The sequence below is a fragment of the Diadema antillarum genome, unplaced genomic scaffold, assembly GCF_040938485.1.
Source record: "Diadema antillarum isolate AM-2024a unplaced genomic scaffold, OU_Dant_1.0 seq00000822_RagTag, whole genome shotgun sequence".
Classification (NCBI taxonomy): Eukaryota; Metazoa; Echinodermata; class Echinoidea; order Diadematoida; family Diadematidae; genus Diadema; species Diadema antillarum.
Window position 1 is genome coordinate 51,221 of NW_027271699.1, and position 19,827 is coordinate 71,047.

The following is a 19,827-nucleotide window of genomic DNA, read 5'->3' on the forward strand; positions in this document are numbered from 1 at the left end:
TTTCTATTAGTCTTACCTTGCACGACTGTGGTGTGAACATGTCTGCTGTCATCATAGCATTGGAAGCACAGCAAACATCTTAGACGTTAATTGCTCTTCAGACGAAACCAGATAGTTTGAAGTGTGCATATATACGTCTTAGTCACCGACAAAATTAAGGTTAAAAGTCGACAAAGGACACTTGTAAGCAACGGCAAAGATACATTTACCGTCACACACACTATCTCATATATATATATATATATATATATATATATATATATATATATATATATATTGTAGTTGTTCCGCGTATTGGCAGTACTAGAAATAGCAATAATAAAGTCACAACAGAGGAATGCAGGGAATGCATTAATAGCCAATCTTAATTTAATGAATAATCCGAATTTTCGAGGATCCTCTTCTTCAGGGATGACAGTGATGATTCGCACTGTCATCCCTGAAGAAGAGGAAGGATCCTCGAAAATTCGGATTATTCATTAAATCAAGATTGGCTATTAATGCATTCCCTGCATTCCTCTGTTGTGACTTTATTATTGCTATATATATATATATATATATATATATATATATATATCTTTGCAATGATACACAAAGTTATCGTTAAACCCTCCCATTCTACAATGATGACTTGCTATACCTGTTCACCTCATCCGTTGAGTCATCGAACTTTATCATCCCTTGAGTATGAATTGTACATCTAGCCCCATCTAATTATTTATGACCAGATTAAGTCAAACACAAACATCCTGCCCGTCCCCAATTGATTACTTGGAATTGTTGCTGAATCCAAAACCAAGAATACTACCTTCTTTATAAACTATAGTCCCGCCTTTGTTCCTATAACAACCAAAGTTTTGCCCAATCAAAGCCTCTCTTTCACATGAAGACTCCACCCCCATTCACCTATTCATAGTATGTTACAACCGTGTAAGCAATGTGTATGATTAAATGTATAAAGAGAATTATAACATGCAGAGAAGAAGACTTGCATTCTGACGCTCGCAGAGAAAGGATAGCTCCCAAACATCTCTCGAATAAAATGCTCGCGAAAATATATTCAACTGTGTGCCACGATACTTCGTTGAACGTATCTCTGTAACCTAAATTGATCCCACTACACAGTATGGTGGAGACTTGCATTTTGACGCTCGAAGAGAGAGGATCGCTCCCAAACGCGTCTCGAATAATTAAAGTGCTCATCAAAATATACTCCACTGTGTGCCACGATACTTCATTGAATGTACCTCTGTAAACTTAACTAATCCCACTGCACAAGTAAATAATTAGGCCTATATTGATTCAAGAGAGATATTGCAATGGAAGAACATTCAAGCAAGCTAACATTAACAGGTTAATGATTATGTCATGGCGGAAAAAAGCCCAGTGGTATGATCTATGATGTCGCTTTATTGGAGTACAAAGGTTGTTTACTTTATACATGTATATCACCTTTGTTTGCATTTTTATTTTCTGACTTCACGTCAGTCACCCAAGGGCGATCATAGCGACAGTACTTGCCTTCGGTCGATCATTTCAGTGATAAGTGAGGCTGAGACAATGATCGTTTTTTTCTCGGGGACAGTGACGACACATAAGACAACACTTAATATTCGTTCTTCCGGCCAATTCTACGTGAGTTTGAGAGCGGTTTCTACCCCAGTGGTTACCGTATGCTGCCATGGCGCCTTGGGCAATTGATACAGGACATGCCGTGACAGTTTTCGCATTTTTCATGGTCTTAGGAAGTGCAGCAGCCCAGTTAGGTGAGTGCAGTGGGAACAATTGCTGAACTGTGCCATCCTTTGTCGTGTGACATCATTGAGGAAAATAGCATTACTATTACACAGCATTCTAATGCAATGAGTGAACTTAGATACGAATATCACGGATTCTTGTAATAATGAGGTCTGTTTTAAAATACACAATTCTGAGAAATTATTTCATTTTTCTTTCAGGGAGCTAGCATATTTGGCATGTTTTGTGCGGTCCCGAATATGAGTCTGTCTTCTTCCTTATTCGCAAGGATAGGCCAGCTTGATATCCTCTGGTCTTTTTGTTCTGTTCAACCGTCAATCTATCAAAGCGTTCCTTCCTTCCTTCCTTCATTAATTGATTTGCTTTATTTTAACAATTCAGTTTCAATCAAACAAACAGACAAACAACAACAACAACAAACCAACCAAAGAAAAGAAGAGAAGAGAACTGATTAATAGCTTACTATGCTACTAATTGGTCTATGGAAAAAAAGAAAGTTCATATGACAGTTTATTAGGTTTTCGCCTTTAATCTTTTTTTCAAATATTTTCTTCATGTCCCCCAAGTATGGCACGGTGTGATCTTTAATTTTTGCAACAAAATTGCCCAACAAAATACCAGTATGACTTCCTTTTGATTTTTTTATAGTGTGGCTCCATGTATATGTATACACACACATATATATATTCATATATACATGTATATATTATATATACACTCAGCACACAAAAAAGAAAGCGAACACTTTTTCGAATTCATATTTTTCATAAAAGAGTTTGAGTATGTCAATGTAAATGGAAACCTTACGCATCTGAACACATTCATTTTTGTTCTCCAAGGCACAGAAGTAAAAATTGCAAGAATTGACATAATCATTGTCTTTCATTTGCAAATGCCCTTCAAGTGAACGATGAGAAATGAGTGACATGAATGAAGTAGCAAAAAAATAAGTTTTCGTTCTCTTTATCTCTTTATGACCTCCAACAAAATCAAAGTGGGAACCAGAGGGGAAAATAAGAATTTTCTGTCAACTCAAATCTCAAATGAAATAAGGAGTAAGGGCACACAAATTATTAAATGAAGAGAATATCTTTATTTCATTCTTCAATTTAGTAATTTAAGAATTCATGAGACAAATTCATAAACTAATTATTATTTACAATTTTTCAATTTGATAAATCAATTCAAATTCCCACCATTTATGTCAGTATTGCTCCTTCTCTCATTTCATTTGAATTTGGATTTGACAGAAGATTCTTCATTTTCCTCCGTTATTTTTAGCCTTTATTGATCTTTGGGCTCCAATAAATATCATCGAGATCACAGGTTTAATTTTGCAGCTTAATTCATATGTTTTATTGTGTTTTATTTGTCTTTTGTTCTCGTTGTTACATGGAAGAGCACTTACACATGAATGAGAACTTGTTCATTTTTGCAATCTTCACTTTTGTGCCTTGGAAGAGAATTATGAAGGTGTTCAGTCATGCGTAAAGTTTTTCCTTTTTATTGACCTATCAGGTTGAAAGCCATTTAAATTACCTTTCATTTGGTATAAAAATTTAATCATTAACTTTTAACCAAAAATCAATAAGAAATCTAAACTTGAAAAAGTGTTTACTTTCTTTTATTTTGCTGAGCGTATATAGGCCTATATCAATTGTATATATATATATATATATATATATATATATATATATATAATTTTTGTGTTGGTGTGTGTGCTTGTGTTTGATATTCTCTAATACTTTCTCTCTTTTTCTTTACAATGCTTTATCTATAAAAGCAGATTGGAACCGAATCCCGCAATGGAAATTCTTAATTGCTGCATTAACTTGTAACTTTGAGAAGAGAAATAATCATACTGGATATTTTGACAGAAGACATTCCTCCCTCCAGGGCCCTGTTTCATAAAAGTGTTCGTAAAGTTACGCATGACTTTACGAATGACTGGAATATGCAGTGAAAAATTATGAGTGCCCATTTTTTTCTTACGTTATAACAAAGTACGACTAAAATTAATATGAAAGCATGTTCATTCCATTCATTTTCAAATATTAAAGGAAATAGACTTTACAGTTACCGCTCATGGTCAGTTCTTCACAGTGGCGTACCATGGGTCAAGACATTGGGGGGGGGGCACCTCGTGGAAAAGTATCAGGAGAATGGCATAGCGATTAAATGCGAGCGAGCGAAGGGAGCGAGCTTGAAAATTTTGACATTTTACAGTCCCCAAACTGCTGTTTGTAGCTATATCTTTTCGCTTTGGAAATTAAGGGGGGGGGGGGGCGCACCGGGCACAACCATGACAACTTACTCCTGGCAATTACTGTCAGCAACATCAGGAGAATGGTATAACGTTTAAACGCGAGCGAGCGAAGCGAGCAAGCTTGAAAATTGTGACATTTTACAGTCCCAAAACTGCTGTTTGTAGGTATATCTTTTCGCTTTGGAAATTAAGGGGGGGGGGGGGGCGCACCGGGCACAACCATGGCAACTTACTGCTGGCAATTGCTGTCAGCAACATCAGGAGAATGGTATAACGTTTAAATGCGAGCGAGCTAAGCGAGCGAGCTTGAAAATTTTGACATTTTACAGTCCCCAAACTGTCGTTTGTAGCTACATTTTTTTCGCTTTGAAAATTAAGGGGGGGGGGGGGGGGGGGGTTGGGCGCGCCGGGCGCAACTGCTGGCAATTACTGGCAGTAACATCAGGAGAATGGCATAACGTTTAAATGCGAGCGAGCGAAGCGAGCGAGCTTGAAAATTTGGACATTTTACAGTCCCCAAACTGTCGTTTGTAGCTACATTTTTTCGCTTTGAAAATTAAGGGGGGTTGGGCGCGCCGGGCGCAACTGCTGGCAGTTACTGCATGGCAGCAACATCAGGAGAATGGCATAACGTTTAAATGCGAGCGAGCGAAGCGAGCGAGCTTGAAAATTGTGACATTTTACAGTGTAAAAACTGTCGTTTGTAGGTATATCTTTTCGCTTTGGAAATGAAGGGGGGCAACGGGCACAACTGCTGGCAATTACTGGCAGTAACATCAGGAGAATGGCATAACGATTAAATTCCTAGCGAGCGAAGCGAGCGACCTTGAAAATTTTGACATTTTACAGTCCCAAAACTGCCGTTTGTAGGTATATTTTTTAAATTGGAAATTAAGGGGGCGCACCGGGCGCAACTGCTGGCAATTACTGGCAGCAACATCAGGAGAATGGCATAGCAATTAAATGCGAGCGAGCGAAGCGAGCAACCTTGAAAGTTTTGACATTTCAAAAAACTGCCGTTTCTAGCTATATTTTTTTTCGCTTTTGAAATTAAGGGGGGCAGTGCGCCCCCCTGGATCCGCCACTGGTAGTCAAGGATGTCGCTTTATGTTCATGATTGGGGGAGGTATGACCAGCGAGGGGGCGTCGAAGTGACCAAGCAGGGGAGAGAAGTCCAAAATATGCACTTTAGAGCATCCCTTAATTGTTTGTATTTGTGTGTGTGTGTTTTATATAAATGGAAAAGTTAGGAAATAACCCACTTCAAGTCTTATTATTGGCAATGCAAGGCATTTTAATATAGACTAGTATGTAAAGCAACACTGCAAAATCAATGATCTAGCTGTGATATAACGAAGCGTAAGGTACAAAGGTGTACATTCTAAATCATATTGCGCAACATTGCAGTGACTCTTTTTGCCGTTCGGATGTTCTGAGTACACTGCGCATATCCTGCTTCTATTCAGAATGCCAACCAGGAATCACGCTGAATCACAATCTTTTGTCGGCTCCGAGCTTTTTGAACAATGTTTCACACTACATACCTCTTTAATTATGATTAAGAGAAATCCTAGAAAAATATCTTACTTCTTGATCACCCTTTCATGTCGATTTCAAAAGCAGTTTACCCACCCTTGAATTACCTTTTTTTTTTTCTTTTTTTACCAGCGGATTGGGGGGGGGGGGGGGGGGGCACGTGCCCCCCATGCCCCCCCCCCCCCCCCGTAGTTACGCCACTGGTTCTTCATGAAACCGACGTAGCCCCCAAACTACAGGACCTGTATACTTTTCCATCCAGAATTCTTGACTAGGAATGCATCCTCTTGCAAATAAGTCATGCTAACATAAACAAAAAAAAAAAAACACTATGCACGAAGTTCAATTATAGGCAAATAGAGTCGATAAATAGTTGCATTCTTCTCCATAAAGGTTATGAAAGAAAAATCATTCAAGTCTTCAGGACACTTACCCCTGAATGGTCCCAATTTCGGACTGGAAGTCGAGACTTGTTGTTGTTGTTGTTATTTCAGTGAAGGTTATACAGTAAGGCTGGTTTGATAGTATACAAATATTGACTGCTCTTGAGGATGATGGTGGGAATTATCATTCCCAAGGTGCTTTTCATACCGACCCTTCTATCACCCCGAGGCGTTAGCCGAGGGGTGATAGAAGGGTCCGTATGAAAAGCACCGAGGGAGTGATAATTTCCACCACCATCCGAATACAGAGCAGTTGATATTTGTTTTATATACCTCATCGTTTAAGACTAGGTCTAGCACTACTAATAACTAGCTATGTCAAGATCTATAGGGCTAGTCAAATACGAAGTAAATTCTAACACTAACGTTAAAACAGGCCATTAATGGCAGCGATCGCTTGCGTGGTTTTCGTACATTTCGTACAGACCCTACCCAGTACTCACGCGGCCTTCTGCGAGCTCCTGCATAAATCTTGGCAGAAGATTACAGCAATACAGTATGTTATTATCCAGCTTCCCGTCGCTCGTGTTTTAATTCGATATTTCCAACATGTTGAGATTTGTCTCTGCTTCGGGATCCTAAGAAATCCTAAAGACAAAGTGTACGATCTTTGATTCAACTCACTTCAAATCACGGAGGAGCACTCGATCGCCATGCCATGTTGAAACATGCCTGCTGTGCGCTAGTGTGATGATTGTGCATGTGTACGATGCGCGTAGTGAACGTCCTTGGAGGGGTTGCGGACACCGCGCGCGAAGTCTAGTATACTTGTTATGTGTACAAAAGTCGCGGAGGGTTTACGAATCATTCGCGAGGGTTTTGCCTTTCTATCACTTACATGAAAACCCTAAGGCAAGATAGACGGGACTACACCTTGTCACATGATATACTTTTGACCAATTAGTGATGAGAATCTCACTTATGAGGTATATAAAAAAAATAGGCATCATGGCGGTTTCTTCAGCTATGACAATCTTGCACTCTCTCTTTGAAACATAATCATGTTGTTGAATCTTACGAATTTGGGAATTATTTTCATTATTTGTCAATACTTGTATCTTATTGTCTAAATATGATACCTATAAATAACGACTTTCAATATAGGGTTTGATGAGCACAAGACACGATTATGTCATGCTATTGTCGAAGTTTTTTGTTCATACACAGAAGATACAGTCCGTCTGGTCGGCGGAACCAGCAGGTTCGAAGGACGCGTCGAGATCCTTCGCGGCTCCCAATGGGGTACGGTGTGTGATGATAACTGGGGCTTGAACGACGCGCGGGTGGTTTGCAGACAGCTCGGCTACGGGGACGCCATCGCTGCAGAGACAAATGCCTACTTCGGCCGTGGGAGTGACAGCCAACCCATTCTCATGGACAACGTGGCGTGCAGTGGGTCTGAGAGAATGTTGGCTGACTGTTCCTTCCTCGGATGGGGGAACCACGATTGCAGCCATAGGGAGGACGCAGGGGTGATATGTTCTTACGCTGGTAATTTTTACTGAAAAATTGATGTAACGACTACCGGTAAACAATTGTATATTCAAGGCAGGCCTCAGGGATACCTCTATGTTCAAATTAAGCTTCACCAATTAAATTGAATTATACAAATATAATGTCAGAAGTGTCATTATTGTTGCAATTAAGGTAAGAAGTATTATTTTAATTTTTCTTTGACTGTCTCGGGAATGGGGGACGTGCTCTTGAATTATGAATGACAAAGAAAGGGATAAAAGCAGTCAAACCGGTATTACTGACATTAGGGTAAACAGTATTATCGTATTATTGTGAAGTCATTAGAAACTTTTGATAATAACACTGGTGGAGGCGTGTGTGTGTACAGGATTTAATCATATCAACGTGAATCCTGGCAAAAGAGGTAATGATATGTACGAAGAGGTAGTGAGTATTATTACCTCTTTGATCTCGACCAAAGTCGAGGGTACGTTGTGTGAGATACGAAAAGGGGTTTACGACCATTACGGTAAGTCTTAGTCGACACGCTCTCTCGCTACCAGGAGACCTCCGGATGATTTTTTTTTCAGACTTTTATATTTGAACAACTATGAATTAGTTATACAGAGTACAGAGTTTCAGAATTTATAATGATTGGAATGAAGAATAAGAATGTTTTCAAAATTTATAACAAAATGAAATGAACAAGGATGGTGACATGGCAGCCTCACCATACGAATGGATGAGTTGAAACTCAAGGAAGCAGAACAAGAAGGCGTGCATAGATTATACGCAGGTGGACTTGCAAGCAAGCTATGATATCATACAAAATATTGTAATGGAATTACACTGTTACATTTCTGTAATATGTGAGTCTCTTTGTCATCATTATTGTCAGTGTAATTCATTTATTTAAAGGTTTTTCAAAGTATGGGTTTCTCTGCTCAAGGACCACGATAAATTCCACATATCTAGCCTATACATGGAGCTGTCGACTTATGTACTACATTTACCGCCCCTTTAAAGATGCCATTTAAATCGCTCACACATGGGTAATTCATTCCCTCCTCCTTTCCCTCTCTCTGGTTGTCGGTGACGCGATCGTCATAAAATGAAAAGAAAGATTTTCGGTAAGATTTAGGATCGGTAAATGACTATTCTTCCAATAGTAGAGCAGATAAGCCGAAGAATTGTGCAAAATTTGACTAAACCATGAAACTTTCACCATTGTTAGTACATGCTATAAGATTAATTTTAAGATCGGGAGGTAAGTCTGAATTGACCTCTGATGACCTCCAGAGGTCAATGACCTCAAAATGACCTCAAAATTAAAGAGAATTGATATTTTGTGTCATTGGTTAATGATAAACACAGTAATGATGTACTAAAACTTGATTCTTGTCACAGTGAAATTGTCTTCATGTTCAACAGAGCCTAGACAGGTTTCTACCTTTGACCTCTGATGACCTCCAGAGGTCAATGAACTAAAAATGCAAGAAAATTGATATCTTGCATCATTGGGTAATGGTTAACACGGTAATGGTGTACTAAAACCTAATTTTTGTTACAGCGGAATTGTTCTCATGTTCCAAAGAGCCCTGACAGGTTTATTCCTTTGACCTCTGATGACCTCCAGAGGGTCAATGACCTCAAAATGTCAGAAAATTGATATTTTAAGAGTCACTTGTAACTGAAACACGATAATTATGTACTAAAACTAATTTTTGTAAGTGGAATTGCCTCAATGTTCCACAGAGCCTTTCAAGTCAGGTTTCTACCTTTCACCTCTGATGACCTATAAGATGACCAATGATGAGGTCAATGACCTCAAAATATCAGAACATTGATATTTGGTGCAATTGGTTGATGATAAACATGATTAAAGGGATAGTACAGTATTGGTAGAGATGAGAATTGGGCTTTTAACTTTTTGCGAGATACCAAGAAAACACTTATGATATAGTACAGAGCATACCATTTTAATAGGAATTCAAAGTTTATTTGATGAAAATCGGGTGTGGAATGAATGAAACATCCAAAAACAAAGTAAAACAAAGCGGTCGTAATAAAGTGTGGGGTCCCACACTTTATTAGAATCGCTCTTTTTTGGATATCTCGGCCATTTCCAAACCAATTTTCATCAAATAAACGTTGAATTCCTCAAAGAATTACATGCTCTTTCATATTTCATAAGAGGTTTCTCATTATCTCACCAAAAAATGTTAGAAACCTGAAATTAGGTCTCAACGAAAACTGTACGATCCCTTTAAGATGTCATATTCATTTGCATTACAATTGAATTGTTTTGCTATTCCACAGAGCAAGAGAAATTACTCATGTATCTCTACCTTTGAATTCTGAGGAAGGTGACAGGTCAATGACCTCAAAATATCAGAATACAATGTATTGATATTTTCTGTATAGTCAATGGTCAACTTATACCCGATGTACAGTCATGCATAATGCTGTTAGCATTATGCTATAATAGAACAATCTTGTCATTCCATGGAACATTGGTCATTACCCTGTGCATTATATCCAACTTTGACCTCTCAGGACAACGAAAGGTCACTTGCTGCTTATAACTCTTTGGAGACCTTTTGTAGCCAATTAAGAAAAGGCTCCACGGCAAAATATTACAAGATTACACAGTATAGTGAAGAAGAAGAAGAAGAAGAAGAAGAAGAAGAAGTAGAAGAAAGAGAAGAGGAAAAGAAATCTGCTGTCAATGATGCAGAGCCAGTACCAATCAGTTCCATGGTAGATCTTAGTCGACACTGCAAAGGTTGGGATGTCTCTGTTGACAAAGGATATTCTAAAGCTCCGAGTAAGTCCCTAGGGTGGTGTACATTGTCTGGGCATAGAGAGTTGGTTAGGTCTATGTGGATATGATGCTTTGTTTTAACAATTAGGTCTGAGATATCTTTTTTATGTTTGTTTTGACTATCCGGCATGGATCTCCAACACAAAAGAATGGTGATGTGTTAGACCCAGCCACCATCGTGTTTTTTCAATAGATTTTGATATTACAGTGTAGTTGAGAGAAAAAAAAAACATAACCTCTCAATGTCCTAGATGGAAGTCAAAATTGAACAATGTGTGGAATACTCTGCATACAATTTCGGACACACACACACAGAATGCATTTTTTTTCCCGGTATATTATTTCATAATGCGCTGGCCATTACAAACCAATGAGACCAGACATCAATATTCTTACATTTCGATGTATATCTTTCAATATCCTCCACAGGTCAGAGGATACTCGCTAATGTTCATGTGAAATAAGTACACGCATTTTGAGTTGCTCACTTTTACTGCTATAGAAATACACAATATGTGCATCATGTCAATCGTTAAGTAATGTATCGGTTTCATTTTCAGTCTTGGATTATTTTTTTCTACGCGTACAAATATAATCATGGAAAAGTAAACAACTTTCACATCAAAATATAAACGAGTATATTTAAAAAAAAATAGATGTACTAATGTGCAAAGCAAATACCAGGCCTACATCATCTTAAGGTATACAGGTGAAGGAAATCACCTTTTTGATAAACAGGGATAGCGACCACTGAACTATATTGTTTCTTACAATTCTCTCTTCTTTTCAACAAGTGGAATAAAACACAAGCACATACCGGGGCATCAGTTTGGAGGAGTGGGGTGGTGGCAGGGATAGTTGACACCCACCCCAATAAATTGTGAGATGTGGGATTTGTTTTGTTTGGTTTTGATGATTTTTTTGGGGGCTTTTTTTAGACAGAAAACTGCCCAAGTTTTTCACTTTAAGTGTGCATCAGATGGTTGAAATCTAATTCTGAAATGCAAAATCTCCCTTCTATGAGAGGGGATATCTCCTTCCAATATACTCCTTCCTTCTGCTTGGTTCCTTCCACAGATATAACGTACTTTGTTGATTGATAATTTCCCTAATTCTATGAAAAATGTTTTTAAGAGATATTCTAATTTAAATTGTAAAGATGAAAAGGCTTTCTTATATATGCACGAGTGTTCATCTTAGAGGGCAAGAGCCATTTGCTCCGCCTCCCGAGAAAATATGGGAGGGGGAGTGGTGGGGACATAAAAATTTGCCTACAAGTATTTCCAGAGATGTGGATTTTTTGCACTTTTTTGACAGAAAATAAATTGTCTTAACATTTCACCTATAGTATGCACCAAATTAAAAGGCAAAATTTCCTTTGCATACCCCCTCCCCTACACTGCCTTCCGCTAGGTCCCCTTCGATATACACGTAGTGCTTTTGAGATTAACCATTTTTGTTTCTATATCATCAAAAAGTATGTACTAGATCTCTAATTTCACTTCCAACAAATTAAAGAAAATCCCTCTTGTTGGAGGGGGTAGGGTATCCTCTTTCAATTCACCCTTCCCTCTTCGGTTTCTACCCTTAGATTCAGTACACTCCTTTTACTGATAATTTCCCAAATATTCCATCATAAATGTGTATACAAGATTTTTTTTTTATTTCTTAATGCAAAGGCTCCCTCGCATGGGAAGGGTTGGGGGACAGCCCCTTTCATACCCTCCTCTTGCTATATCAACCTCCCCTCCATGCATTGATTATGGCTACACATTTGGGGATGGACATTTTTTCCAAAATGGTAGTTCAACCAAGAGTGGCGAGAGATCATTGAATTGCAAACAAAAGAATGCAAAAGCTCCATAATGAGGGAGGGGATACCTCCACCTACATCCTTCCTTCGATTGGTCTCCCTCCATAAATGACTGACTTACTACACCTTTCTGATACAAATTTCGAGATATTCCTTCAAAAGGGCATGTGTGCCAGATGGTTGAATGTCATTTCTCAAAACACCAGAGCTCTCTCGAATGGGAGTGGAATACCCTACCCTCAACAACGCTGCCCTTACTGGGTTCCCATTCATATAGACTTGGTACACTTTGGCAATCCATAATTTTCCAAATGTTCCCCAAAACGTATGCATCAGATTAAGAATTCAAAAACGGAGGGGGGGGGGGTGGGTGAGATGCGCCCACACCCCATCAACTTCCATATACTAATAAGTGATGACGCACACGTTAAACAAGAGCTGCACTAAATCACTGATTTCAGGTCTAAAACTGCAAAAATCCAACCCCCCACCCACACCCTCCACCTCTCCCTCCGCTCCACTTCTTTGCACCATGGACTTATGCTTACACATATTTTCCAAGTCCCCCACCCCCACATGAAAACAGATCGACACCCCTTGATCTGTGCACATACCCGACTTAGATAATTACCCGAAAAGTTCAGCGGAATGAGTAGCCACTTTTTTGGTAACAGAAATGCATGGTTTGTAAGCCTTACATTATAAACAATTTACTATTAACTATCGTAATATCAATATCAATATCCTCACATTTCATAAGAGGTCTTTGACCTCGTGTGATTTTCATAGGTGAAAGGTAATGGCTCGTAAATAAGTATCGCCTACGAGTGCTCTCTAGAACATCATCATGTTCACCATTAATGATGCCAAACTATTCTGATATTTTGAGGTCATTGACCTCTCGAGATCATCAGAGGTCAAAGGCAGAATCTCGTCTGTGTGCCTTGGAATATGAAGACAATGTCATTGTAAAATAGATATGCTTGTTTTGTACATCTTTACCAAGTTTATCACCCATCAATGATGTCATAGTTCAATATTCTGATATTCTAAGGTCATTGACCTCTCAAGGTCATTAGAGGTCAAAGGTAGAAACCTGTCTGCTCTTTAGAATATGAAGACAATTTCATTGTAAGACAGATATGCTTGTTTTGTACATCTTAACAATGTTTACCAATAACCAATGACATCACAGATCAATATTATGATATTTTGAGGTCATTGACCTCCAAAGGTCATCAAAGGTCAAAGGTAAAAACCTGTCAATGCTTTGTGGAATCAGAAAATGGTTTCCATTAAGTATAGATGCATGTTTAGTGCATCATAACCACATATACAGGGGCGTCACCAGCTTTTTTTCAAGGGGGGTGCGTTTTGACACTAAATGTTTACGAGATTTTTTGGACAGACATTTGGAATATAGGAAGCTCTCAATCCCTAGACTTTTACTGTTTTTTGAGGGAAACCAAGCGGGGAAAGGGCACCGGCGTAGCTAGGATTTCATCTTGGGGGGGGGGGGGGGGGTTAGTATGCGAGGGAGCGAGCAAGGGTAGGGGGAGGGTATGGAAGTGCCGGAGGGGGTTGTACCCCCTATAAATGGATTATGGAATGACGGCGTGAAACGACAAATTACTGGCAGCGATATCAGGAGAATGGCATAACGACTACATGCGAGCGAGGGGAGCGAGCGAGCTTGAAAATTTTGACATTTTACAGTCCCAAAACTGCCGATTGTATCCATATTTTTTTTTTTTTGCTTTGTAAATTAAAGGGGGGGGGGGGCGCACCGGGCGCAACTGCTGGCAATAACTGGCAGCAACATCAGGTGAATTGCATAATAATTAAATGCGAGCGAGCAAAGAGAGCGAGTTTGGAAATTTTGACATTTTACAGTCCCAAAACTGCCATTTGGAGCCATATTTTTTTGCTTTGGAAATAAAGGAGGGGTGGGGGGCGCAACGGGCGCATCTGCCGGTAATTACTGGTAGCAACATCAGGAGAATTGCACAACAATTCAATGCGAGCGAGCGAGCGAGCGAGCGAGCGAGCTTGAAAATTTTGATATTTTAATGTCCCAAAACTGCCGTTTGTAGCCATATTTGTTTGCTTTGGAAATTAAGGGGGGGGGGGCGCACCGGGCGCAACTGCTGGCAATTACTGGCAGCAACATCAGGTGAATGGCATAGCAATTAAATGCGAGCGAGCGAAGAGAGCGAGCTTGAAAATTTTGACATTTTACAGTCCAAAAACTGCCATTTGGAGCCATATTTTTTCTCTTTGGAAATAAAGGAGGGGGGGGGGGCGCACCGGGCGCAACTGCCGGCAATTACTGGCAGCAACATCAGGAGAATTGCGTAACAACTAAATGCGAGCGAGCGAGCGAGCGAGCTTGAATATTTTTGACATTTTACAGTAAAAAACAAACAAACTGCCGTTTGTAGCATATTTCTTCGCTTTAGAATTTAAGGGGCGCATCGGGCGCAACTGCTGGCAAATACTGGCAGCAATATCAGGAGAGCATAATGGTTATATTCGAGCGAGGGGAGCGAGCGAGCTTGAAAATTTTGACATTTTACAGTCCCAAAACTGCCGATTGTAGCCATATTTTTTTTTTTTTGCTTTGTAAATTAAAGGGGGGGGCGCACCGGGCGCAACTGCTGGCAATTACTGGCAGCAACATCAGGTGAATTGCATAACAATTAAATGCGAGCGAGCGAAGAGAGCGAGCTTGAAAATTTTGACATTTTACAGTCCCCAAACTGCCGTTCTTAGCCATGTTTTTTCGCTTTGGAAACTATATTGGGGGGGGGGGGGGGGGGGGGGGCGCACCAGGCGCAACTGCCGGCAATTACTGGCAGCAACTTCAGGAGAATGGCATTACCACTAAATGCAAGCGAGAGGAGCGTTTGCAGCTATTTTATTTCTTTTTTTCGCTTTGGAAATTAAAGGGGGGGGGGGACGCCCGGTGCGCCCCTCTCCTGGATCCGCCACTGGTAGTCAAGGGTGTGGGTTTATGTTCATGACTGGGGGAGGTATGACCAGCGAGGTGGCGTCGAAGTGACCAAGCGGGGAAAGGATGTCCAAAATCTGCACTTTAGAGCATCCCCTTAACTAATTGTGCGTGTTTGTTTGTGTGTGTGTATTATATACATGGTACAAGTTAGGAATTAGCCCAGGTCAAGTCTTTTTATTGGCAATGTAAGACATTTTTATAAAGACTAGTATGTACAGCAACACTGCAAAATCAATTATCTAGCTTTGATATAACGAAGCGTAAGGTACAAAGGTGTACATTCTACATCACATTGCGCAACATTGTAGCGACTCTTCGTTCGGATGTACTGAGTACACTGCGCACATCCTGCTTGTTATGCAGAATGCCAACCAGGAATCACAATCTTTTGTCGGGTCCGGGCTTTTTGAACAATGTTTCACACCATATACCTATTTAATTATGGCTAAAAGAAATCATAGAAAAATATCTTATTTCTGGATCATCCTTTCATTCAGAAGCAGTTTACTAACACTTGAACTGCTATTTCGGTAAATCTTTTTTTTTTCTTTTACCAGCGGATTGGGAGGGGGGCGCACCCCCCCCCCCCATAGTTACGCCACTGCTTTTGGGTGAAATAATTGGACAGATTTCTTGAATTCTAACAAAAAAGCAAGAAAATCTTTTCATCGCAGGAATTATGATTATGTGGGGTGGGACAAATGGTGCGCTTGCCTTCCGATATTTTTATGGGGGCAACTACTTTTGTTTTCTTTCAAAAGCAAGAAAATCTTCTCATTTCGGGAATTATTAATTATGGGGGGGGGGGGCAAAACTAAAATATGCTTGCCTCTCCATTTTTTTGAATATTTTTTTTTAATGAGGCTAAGGCTCGCTCTTGGGCTGGCAATATGGATTGGTCAGAAGTAACGTACATAGACCCTACATACTTGTAAGTAGCACACGTACATGCAAACATGTATAAGTGCTCCGTATCGTATGGATGTACAGTACGGTCGAGAAATATAAACACTAATAGATATGTATAAAATCAGTGCTGCCAGAACCAGGGGTGCGAATTGTTTTTGCTGACGATTTCATTTGTGTGTGTGTGTGTGTGTGTGTGTGTGTGTGTGTGTGTGTGTGTGTGTCCCTGGTGCAAAACATTTAAAAAAATAGAAAAGAATGATTATTTAGCGTCCGGCGTTGATGTCGCTCGCAGACTGATTTTTTTTTTTTTTTTAAGGATCTGAAGGGGGGTGCGTTCGCACCCAACGCACCCCCCCTGGTGACGCCCATGATATATCATTCACAAATGTCTCAAAAATCGATATTCTGATATTTAAAGTTCACTGACCTCTGGAGGTTATCAGAGGTCAAAGGTAAAAACCTGTCAGTGCTCTGTTGAATCTGAAAATGATTTCTCTGTAGTATAAATGCATGTTTAGTGCATCTTAACCACATGTATCATTCACAAATGTCTCCAAACATCAATATTCTGGTATCTAAAGTTCATTGACCTCTGGAGGTCATCAGAGGTCAAGTCAGACTTACCTCCCGATCTTAAAATAAATCTTATGGTATGTACTAACACTGGTGAAAGTTTCATGCTTTAGTCAAATTTTGCACAATTCTCGTGATTTTGAGGGCTTAACCGCTCTACTATACAAGTAAGGCGTGCCATTTGCACAGATTGTTGCGTGTTTGGATTCTTTCGAAATGTGAGATCACATTGATAATCGTATCATAAAAACTACTGCGGTACAGACAGGGATACAACTGAGTATATGATATGAGATTACCCCATTCTAGTTGAGAACAAATCATCATGTAGCTGTTAAACAACCATAGCATAATTTTCTTGATATCCACATACTTCTTCATTGCTCTCCTCTGCGTGAATCATAATGATCTATTTCGTACTTTCTCCCTTCCTTACCTCATGACTGGTGTGTATGTTGCATGATATACTAGAAATATACAATCAGAACTAGAGTATACAGTTGCCACCCAAGGGAGATGAAAAGAATGACCGTTATAGGCAGGTTATCTGACTTTTTGAGCGTACTGCCTACAATTTACGTGTATTATCATGGATACATCTATTAGTATACAAACATGTACATGTATGTGTATAATATGCATGCACGTGTTTCATGAATTGAACAATGCCGGTATTGATCAAGTTCTTGTACGGTATAGCACGCGCACTTATGGCAAGCCTTTTTTACATTTAAAGTTAATTTCTGATATCACAAATTCCATTTTGTGATATCATAAAATCAAATTTTTGATATCAAGAATTCAATTTATGATATCAAGAATCAAATTTGTGATATCACAAATTCCCGTAAATGTAGCACATGAACTTAATTTGTGATATCAAGAAATCGAATTTGTGATATCACAAAATCCATTCTTGATATCACAAATTCAATTTGTGATATTAGAAATTCGAATTAGTGATATCTAAAATTCAATTTGAGATATCACTAAATGAATTTGTGATATCAGAAATTCGAATTCTTGATATCAAAAATAGGTTTCACGTGAAAAACCAATGGTGATTCGTGATATCACAAAATTATTTTTTGATATCACAAATTCGAATTTGTGATATCAAGAAATAAATTTGTGATATCACTAATTTGAATTTGTGATATCAACAATTCTTATTTGTGATATCACAAATGCGAATTTCTGATATCACAAATTCTATTTTGTGATATCACGAATTGAATTATTGATATCACAAAATCGAATTTGTGATATCAGTAATTCACAGGGAATTCGAGCGTTAGTTTTGCGCTGAAATTCAACTGTGAATTCGAGCGTTAGTTGAGCGCAGAAATACACGGGGAATTCGAGCGTTAGTTCAGTGCAGAAAATCCCTGTGAATTCGAGCGTTAGTTGAGCGCAGAAATACAAAGTGAATTCGAGCGTTAGTTTTGCGCTGAAAATCAACTGTGAATTCGAGCGTTAGTTGAGCGCAGAAACACAAAGTGAATTCGAGCGTCAGTTTTGCGTTGAAATTCAACTGTGAATTCGAGCGTTAGTTGAGCGCAGAAATACACAGGGATTTCGAGCGTTAGTTCAGTGCAGTAAATCCCTGTGAATTCGAGCGTTAGTTGAGCGCAGAAATACAAAGTGAATTCGAGCGTTAGTTTTGCGCTGAAATTCAACTGTGAATTCGAGCGTTCGTTGAGCGCAGAAATACACAGGGATTTCGAGCGTTAGTTCAGTGCAGAAAATCGCTGTGAATTCGAGCATTAGTTTAGCGCAGAAATACAAAGTGAATTCGAGCGTTAGTTTTGCGCTGAAATTCACCTGTTAACCCGTTCCATACGGGAACCTGGTGACCTGTGTATTAAGTCTATGGGGATTTCAGAATTCAGTATCGAACGGGTTAATTCGAGCGTTAGTTGAGCGCTGAAATACACAGGGAGTTCGAGCGTCAGTTCAGTGCAGAAAATCGCTGTGAATTCGAGCATTCGTTTAGCGCAGAAATACAAAGGGAATTCGATAGTTAGTTTTGCCCTGGAATTCAACTGTGAATTCGAGCGTTTTTTCTTTTTTAGCGCAGAATACACAGGGAATTGGAACATTACTTTTGAGCTGATATTCAGATGGAAGGTATATTATACTGCTAACTTTTTTTTTTTAGAACAATGTTCAAAATACAAACTATATATGAGAGATTTACACATCCATCATTCCCTAAATGATCATCAAGGTATATTTGCTGAATTATTGATACAAATCAATTATTGTTTTGCAACATGTTATCATGAATTCAATGATACTATGTTCACTTAGGGCCTACATTTAATGCATCGTTTTGGTCCTCAAATTGTCATCTATTACTACATTATTGTTAATCATTATACATCCCCCCCCCATTTTTCATGTGGTAATCCCCTTTATATACAGTAAGACTCTTCCACCAAATCGATGATAATTATGTGTGGTTGTATGTGTAGGCCTATGTGTGTTATAAAAGCATACCATGTGTTTGTATTGCGGAGGACCGACCGAGGGCAATCACCCCTCTGGTCTGTGTATGTCAGCAGCGGAGAATAAGATAGAGAGACTGGTGAGTCATGCAGGGTGCGAGAGGGAGTCGTAAACTTGTCAAATGTCCACCACTTGTGTCGGCTGGTGGTCACATAAAGCAACGTGTTTCTCCTAAAGACATTTTCTCACTCCTCAAAATCAGTCCTCCAGAACAAAGGGGTGTATCCATTAAGACCAATAGTGTTGGGTGTACAGTTTGCCTGCCCCAATATGTTTATGATTTTGTAAAATAATTTAAAGTGTAATTATATAGGCAAGTTTATTCAAGAACCAAAACCGGGGAGAACAAAACTGGAATGCACAAGCCCAAAAGTCTTCAGACCAGATCAAGAAGAGTGAAGATATCCAAATCTTATGAGGATTTTATGCAGCAGTATGCATGGCAAACAAACAGTTAGAATTTGTAGTAAGAAAAAAGCAGTGGTACGAAGGACTTCAATTTTGTTAATCTGCGCAATGAGAAATCTCTCTTATTAACTCGGAGGAGTAACAGGGGAAGGTCGGGAGAGAATATCTTTCACATGACAGAGTAAAGAGAAACGCAAACAAAAGTTGTAAATCAACCAGTCTCTGCCAAATCAGTTGCGAGAAATGGAGAAAAATAAGAATATAATAATGACTTTGAAGTAATTGACAACATATCAATAATGACATTTTAGATATGTT

At 39.2% G+C, this 19,827-nt stretch overlaps 1 pseudogene; it reads left to right on the plus strand.

Moving 5' to 3' along the window:
• Positions 1-19,827, plus strand: part of LOC139739954 (scavenger receptor cysteine-rich domain-containing protein DMBT1-like) — a 54,707-nt pseudogene that overhangs the window by 22,457 nt on the left and 12,423 nt on the right.